Raw genomic sequence first — 8,881 nt, forward strand, 5'->3', positions numbered from 1 at the left:
CTCCCTGCCCCTTAGCTTTTCTATAAAGACTCCCTGCCCCTCAGCTCGTCTATAAAGACTCCCTGCCTTCCGTTTGTCTATGAAGACTCCCAACCCTTCAACTCGACTGTCTACCAAATTACAGAAACTTAGGCGAAAATGCGGTTACAATCTTCAGATCGTCTATAAAGACTAACTGGCCTTCAGCTAGTCAAAAAATAATCCCTGATCTTCAGCCCGTCTACAAAGACTTCCTGCCATTTAGCTCATCTATGATGACATCTGTCCTTTATACCGCCTATAAAGACTCTATAAAGACTCCCTTTCCTTCAGCTCGTCTATAAAGGCTCCCTGCCCCTTAGCTTGTCTATAAAGACTCCCTGCCTCTCAGCTCCTCTGTAAAGACTCCCTGCCCCTCAGCTTGTCTATAAAGACTCCCTGCCTTCAGTTTGTCTATGAAGACTCCCAACCCTTCAACTCGACTGTCTACCAAATTACAGAAACTTAGGCGAAAATGCGGTTACAATCTTCAGATCGTCTATAAAGACTAACTGCCCTTCAGCTAGTCAAAAAAGAATCCTTGATCTTCAGCTCGTCTACAAAGATTTCCTGCCATTTAGCTCATCTATGAAGACTCCCTGCCCTTTATCTCGCCTATAAAGACTCCCTGCCTTCAATTGCTTTATACAAACTCTTAGCCCTTTAGTTCGTCTATAAAGACTCCCTTGCCTTCAGCTCTTCTATAAAGTCGCCCTGGGATACCTGATGCAAAGAATATATGTTGGAGCTATATAAAAAAGGAGCCTCTATTGGAGAGTTACAACCAGGGAGCTAAATAGCCATATAGGCCGATACATTCGTTACGATGTTCAATCCTTCAGAATTCATAAAATTGCTTATTTAGAAAACTATAAACGATGAATTTTTCTTTTTTGAATTGGGAACCTTGACTACGAAATTACAGAAACTTGGGCGGAACATACGATTACGATCTTTACCGAAAATAAAGTGATACTGAAAATGCAGTGATACTTTTAGATGTGTGCTATGCCAATACATTGATCTATATCGAATATTTTGTATGGAGAACCCTTTGACTTCCAAGTCAAATAAACTTGAAAGATGGATATCGTGAAAATGTACGTAGGACCATCAAAATAAATGTAATGAACCGGATTGACCCAAGCCAATATGTTCTTAAAAGAAATTTCTTACCCCCCTCTAAGAACCCGAAATGCTTAGGTTTGGAATATCTATGAAATATATTTAAGACTAAGAGAAGGTCCGATTTATAAAATATAGATTCCGATCACAATTATCCTAAGATATTTGGTATATTGGTGGATAGCCTTTTCAAGTCAAGTGTGGCCTCTGTCTCTGCTATTTACGATAAGATGAGAAGTAGGAATAAGTGTTGCCGGCCTGCGACTTAATGGCAGGTTGGTAACACTTGGGGTTTCGTTAAGAAAACTTTGCCGACCTCTTATAAAGCAATAGTCCGTTCAGATTTAGACATAGCTCCCATATATATTTTCGTCCGATGTTATGTAAATTGTGAAAAAAGTCTCTATACATCTTTCGATTTGTTTCATGAACATCGGTTCGGATGTAGATATAGCTCCTAGATATATTTTCGTCCGATTTTATGTTAATTAAGCACCAAAGCCCTCAATTTCTTTCAATTTGCACGAAATTTTGCATAGCGTACTGAATTAAATATAGAATGATGTGTGTTATGTTTCGTGAAAATCGATTCAGATTTAGATATAGCTCCTAAATATATTTTCGTCCGATTTTATGTTAATTAAGCACCAAAGCCCTAAATTTCTTTCAATTTGCACGAAATTTCGCATAGCGTACTGAATTGAGTCTAGAATGATGTATGTTAAGTTTCGTGAAAGTCGGTTCAGACTTAGATATAGCTCCGATATATATTTTCTTGCGATTTTATGCTATTGGAGCACCAAAGACCCTAAATTTCTTTCGATTTCCACGAAATTTGGCATAGCGTACTGAATTACGTTTGGAATGGTGTGTGCTAAGTTTCGAAAATCGGTTCAGATTTAGATAAAGCTCTATTATATATGTTCGTCCGATTTTATGTTAATTGAGCACCAACGTGCCCAAATTTCTTTCGAATTGCACGAAATTTGGTACAAAGTACTGAATTGAATTTAGAATGATGTGTGCAAAGTTTCGTGAAAATCTGTTCAGATTTAGATATAGCTCCCACATATATTTTCCGATTTCCGATTTAATGTAAATGGTGTACCAAAGTCCGTATATATCTTTCCATTTGCACGAAATTTTGCATAGCGTACTAATTAAATTTTAGAGAGATGTGTGTTAAGTTTCATGAAAATCGGTTCAGATTTTGATATAGCTCCCATATACATTTTCGTACGATATCATGTTAATGGAGCACCAGTCATGGTCCGTGTGACGAATTTTTAGGTTTTCGACTGTCAAAAAGGTGTAAACGTCGAAAACGTCATATACCTGTATAAAATGTAATAAACGTAGTAAACGTCATTTATATCAATATTATCAGCATACACAATTATTTTCAAGAATATATATTATTTTTACATATATCTGACTATTCCTTACTAGAACTGATAACAATTTTAAAATTTTTTCGAGAAGAAAATTTTGAAATTTTATATAGATTTGAGTAAAGCATGCATAATTTCCAAATTGATTAATGGAAATAGTTATTTTGTCGAAAACCTAATGAATTTGGGTAGGTTTCCGACGTTTCTGACGTATGTATTATACATCGGAAATGTATGTCATTTACGTCACTGTTTCTGACAGGCCATCTCTGTGGAGCACCAAAGCCTCAACATTTCTTTGGGGTGTGGGTGAGATGGGGTGGTGTTTGGTGGCAAAAATAGTGGTGAGCTGGTATTTATACCTTAGCCAACCCGATCATAATAATTATGCCTATGACTGTACACTTTACATTTTAAATGTTTCAAAGCGTATGCGAAAACTTTCTCAAACGACCATAATTTCAAATACAATATTCCGGCTACTACCGATGATGACCTCACACCAGTGTTGTGGAGAGTGTGCGCATTATACGCGATGTCCCTTCCGTTTCTTTCTTTCTTTTATATACGAACGAAAAAGTTCTGCAAAGTTTTTTTGTTTTCCTATGGTTAGTGAGGGGAAATAGGAAACGTATATACCTATATATGTATCTATATGTATTTGTAAATTATATATTATACTGCTGTCACGGCATTCACTCAAATATATATGTGTGTGTATCTGTGGCATTCACTTCTTACTGTGTGTGTATGTTTTATTTGAAATGGGGGAAAGCAAAGTTTTAATTGCCACTGGTCAAAAAAGTTTTAATGTGTCTCAGTTTTTTTTTTCATATTGTTGCTATACACACATACATACAAACGTATATCATTGGCTATTATAGCTTGTGTTTGTGTGTAAATGGTTTTTAGTAATTTATGTTTTGTAGTAAACTGCAGTGGCCAATGAAAAGTTAGGACAATGGCTATAGTTTGCGCTGGAGTATATTAAGGGGTTGGTTGGAATAGCCTATTGTTCAAGGGAAATAAGTTTTTGTTTAGGTTAGGAGGATGGGGAATTATTTGCTTGTAGATTCATAATTTATAAGAAGGAGCCCTTATGGAAGGCTTACATGAGCTTTCGAGGTATATATGAATATAATGTATAGGCCTTAAAGGAAATATTTTAGTAGAACTTAAGCATTTTTGTAGGCTTTTTATCTCATTTATTTATTTATTCCATTATTTATTGACCGTTTGCCATAAAATGTGTCCTGAAGTTCTGCTTATAGCCTGATTATAATTTTTTCTAGTTTTTCCAAGTCAAGCGAGAATTACAACACGCTATACACTCTACCATGAGTTGGGCCTTGAAAATATTTAACAACGATAGGGTTCATATTTGATATGCTATGTCAAGAACCTACATAGAATATGTTCTATCAAAAATTTCGTAGTATCAAAGGATAAATTCTCTGAAAAAAACGTAAACATGCTCTATTAAAGCCCCTTCTATTGGATGAAGCCTGAAATAACGAAAGTTTGCCGGTACCGTTATACAGGGCGTATATCGAAACGTAAACCCAATATTCCTTGGTCGAGACTCAAAATTCTGCCAACTGTGCAGATTTACTGTGGATTGAAAACCAATAAGGAAAGTTCATAGTCGGACGGGTCCGACAATATGATACCCTTATAGATACAATAACCTATGGCATGAATTACTTAAAATTGGACTAAAATATGTATGGGAGCTATATTCGTGCAAATCGAAAGACATATAGTGACTTCGGTGGACCATTTACATTAAATCGGACGAAAATATATATATGGGAGCTATATCTAAATCTGAACCGATTTTCACGAAACTTAACACACATCATTCTAGACTAAATTCACTACGCTATACCAAATTTCGTGCAAATCGAAAGATATATAGGGGCCCGGTGCTCCATTAACATAAAATCGGACGAAAATATATATGGGAGCTATATCCAAATTTGAACCGATTTTCACGAATCGTAGCACACATCATTCTAGACCTAATCGAGTACACTATGCCAAATTTCGTGCAAATCGAAAGATATATAGTGACTTCGGTGGACCATTTACATTAAATCGGACGAAAATATATATATATGGGAGCTATATCTAAATCTGGACCGATTTTTACGAAACTTAACACACATCTTTCTACACAAAATTCACTACGCTGTACCAAATTTCGTGCAAATCGAAAAATATGTAGGGACTTCGGTGGACCAATTACATTAAATCGGACGAAAATATATATGGAAGCTATATCTAAATCTGGACCGATTTTTACGAAACTTAACACACATCTTTCTACACAAAATTCACTACGCTGTACCAAATTTCGTGCAAATCGAAAAATATGTAGGGACTTCGGTGGACCATTTACATTAAATCGGACGAAAATATATATGGAAGCTATATCTAAATCTGGACCGATTTTTAAGAAACTTAACACACATCATTCGAGACTTAATTCAGTACGTTATGCCAAATTTCGTGTAAATCGAAAGATATGTAGGGACTTCGGTGGAAATATATATATGGGAGCTATATCTAAATCTGGACCGATTTTTACGAAACTTAACACACATCATTCTAGGATCAATTCATTACGCTATACCAAATTTCCTGCAAATCCAAAGATATATATAGTGACTTCGGTGGACCATTTACATTAAATCAGACGAAAGTATATGTGGGAGCTATATCTAAATTTTGGCCGATATTTCCCAATTTCAAAAGGGTTATGCCTGGGTCAAAAAATGAGCTTTGCATAATTTCATCCAATTCGAATAATAAGTGCGACCTGTACTTTGTTTACAATTCAACATGGAAATACAGACAGACGGGCACTTGCATAAATCGACTTAGAAAGTGATTCTATGCATATTCTCAAAAGGAACCGTGTGTCTATCTCGTTTCCTTTTGCCTGTTATAAACATATTCACAAAGGCATAATACCCTGTACCGTAGTGTTGTGAAGGATATAAAAAGGACCTTTATATGAGGCTTTTAAAAATCTCAGTCCCACAAACTCGAAATGTCAAGTACAGGCACTTCTGTCGGGAAAAAGTAGTCAAAGACATCGAAATACTAAAATTAGTGTGATGGATCATCATGTTGAATTACTGAAAACGGTACGGGTCCTTTGTATGGGGCCTATGTCCCAAAAGAAATCGACAATTTGTTTTCATCCCCAAGAACCCGGAATGCCAAATAATAGCCACTTTATGTTTGAAAATGAGGATCAAGTCTTTGAAATACCAAATATGGGGAAAACATGGACCTATATCGAACACTTTCTCAACGAACTATGTGTGTGAAATTTCAGCCACATCGATGGGGGAAATGTGGCAGAAACCGTCATAATACCAAACATGGGGGAAACATGGAACTATACCGAGCCAAGAACGTGAAATGCCAACCACTTCGGAAAAAACACGGCTAAAGCCTTCAAAATGTCAAAAAAGGGGAGGAACTTATATATGGAGGTTATGCCAATATATGGACCTACCAAAAATAGGGCGGAAGTTTTGTGTGAAGGATACGACAAAACATTTATCTACATCGAATATGTTATGTGATGTGGGTTTTGCACCCTCCAAGAACCTGGAATGACAACCACTTCTGAAGAAAAACACGACTAAAACCTTCAAAATTTCAAAAATGGTGTCCCTCCCCATGAAGGCTATGTCAATATATTAGAAATATTCTGCAAATATTTTTATGCTAAATTACAGGAGAACACGGAATGCTAAATTACAGGCACATCGATTGAAAAATGTAGTTATGAGTGGAACCTTTATCTGGGGGCTATATCAAAAGATGGACTATAGCGAAATGTCAATAATATAGTCCTATATCTATTCTCTGCAAATACCAAATGAAAGGAAATACGTACGGAACAGCTTACACCCCCTCCCCCACCTTAATAATTAATATTCTGTAATATTTCATTTTAGTCCTCATAAATAATAGCACATATGTCCAAATATGATTTCATCTTTCCCCCTTGGAAAGCAGGTGCACCTAAACGAAAATGTCCAAATATTAAAAAAATCAATATTAAATATTGCTTTGAGGCAGGGCAAATCCACCACCAATCAGCCATCACCCACACAAATATATTGGATGTATGTAAATGAGCCCAAAAACGAAATATGACATGTTTTCTATTTGTCTGTCTATTCGATTGTAAAAGAAAAGTCTATTTCGTCCATTTGCAGGAGTTGCAGGTTGTCATTTCAAAATCGATTTGTTGTTTATTACCACCATTGGGTTTTAGCGTGAGGGGAAAATGGCTATGGTATATTATGATAGCAATAAATTTAACATACATATTTACATGCAGGTTGAATATTAGGGTGGAATGTAATTAAGAATATATAAAAGGACATTACGTTCAGTTGCGTCGAAGTTTTAAGATGATGGATTTTTAAAGGTCATATAATCTATAGGGCTAATTTTTGGGTACTATGTGAAAACATTGAACAATTTCCTCTAATGGACCTTTTGTCTCCTGAAGATCCCGAAATGCCTAATTAGAGCCAATTCGGCTTATATCTTCTAAATACCGAAAATGTGGCCTATATAAAACAAGGAAAATGGGTCAATCTCAAATCTCGCGTTAGATCTAGTTTATTCACTTAGTTTCATAGTTCCTATCAGTTTGATCGTTCATTAGTCTAGATGAACAACTTTGATCAAATTTTTCACTTACATCGAAACAAAATACCCTTACCTAGTTCTGATCGTTTCTTTTACAAAATAGTTCCTTTGATCTAGTTCGCTCCGGTACGACTCAAGTGCATACCTGGTATTTCAAATTACAACCACTTCAATTTATGAAATATCTCAATTGGGGTGAGATTTTGATATGACTTAAAGATTTAAAACTCCGAAATAGAGGGCTATATAAAAAATAGACCTAATTGTTAGTCGCTACTCCTGGTTAAAATAAGACAACCTATACCCTGACGTTTGACATTTTTGCTCGCTCTACAAAAGGAACTAGTTCATACACTTAGTTCCATAGTTCATTTCAATTCAATCATTCATTGGTCTAGATGAACAATTCTGATCACAGTCTTCATTTAGACTAAAACAAAAAATCGTTCCTTTTGCAGAATAGTTCATTTGAACTAGTTCGTTCCAGATTCTTAGTCTTAGGAGTGCTGTGTCCAAAATTTTAAAGTGAACTTTGAATTTAGACTTAACGGACGAGGAGAATACTGAAAAAAACCCCATGGCTCAAAACAGGGGCTTATGTTTTTTTTGAAAATATAGCCTCAGTTAATTGAGGTTACTAATTCCTTCTATTGAAAAAATGTTCTGAAAATATATAAACAAAAGATGCGCGCCTAGTATTGATCGATCCTTTTGCGGAATAGTTCTTTTGAACGAGATTCACCATGCCAAAAAATTTAACTATATCTCCGATTACCTTCAAAATACCGTATCATAATATGATATATATGGAGGTTATACCAAACCACTTAGGAGTCTTGCGCTCCTAGTGCCGGTCGTGCCTTTTGCTGAATAGTTCTTTTGAACTAATTTGATTCTAAGTAGGATGTCCAAAAATTAAACTGAACTTTTTGCTATTGAAAAAGTTGCCTCAGTGATTTGAGGTCTCTAATTTCTTCTATTGAACAAAAATTTTCTGAAATTATATCAACAAAACATGCACGCCTAGAACCGATCGTTCCTTTTGCGGAATAGTTTTTTTTTGAACTAATCCGTCCGTTAACGTAAATTCTTAACCAGTGAGCGGAGCAGTATAGTCGGACGGGGCCGACCTATACCCTACACAACTACCACGGAACTCTAACTTTCTGCGGATATTTATTCCGAGCGTGGGCAATACTTAGTAATAATTCAACCCTCTTGTCAGATTAGAGGTCAACAGTACCTCTTCCTTACACTGACATATTTTACGAATATTACTAATATTCAGTACAGCCCTTCTAATTACTTGGCCAGATTCCCTTCACCGTGGGTTGTGTTGTGATGTTCGGCTTTCAATTGTGGCCTATAGATCGACTCGAAAAAAAAAAAAAAAAAAAAAAAAAAAGTTTTCGGTCCACTTCATCCCAAAATTATTATCTGATCATCACTTAAATTTATAGGCGTTGCCCTTGACCATAACTGGAACCTAATGGAACATTTCAAAGATATCAGCGCTTTATTTCTGTCCTTTATTGTGGCAATGGTTTACTAAATAATATCTGAATGCGTAAGCACTTGTAAATATTTAAGTGTAACTCCCACATTTGAGTACATACGAAAATATAATTGTTATCAATTTAAAGGATATGCTATCAACTTCTTGG

Source organism: Musca vetustissima, unplaced genomic scaffold (genome assembly GCF_032173495.1).
Source record: "Musca vetustissima isolate MV318-11 ecotype Yass unplaced genomic scaffold, APGP_CSIRO_Mvet_v1 utg435, whole genome shotgun sequence".
Taxonomy (NCBI): domain Eukaryota; kingdom Metazoa; phylum Arthropoda; class Insecta; order Diptera; family Muscidae; genus Musca; species Musca vetustissima.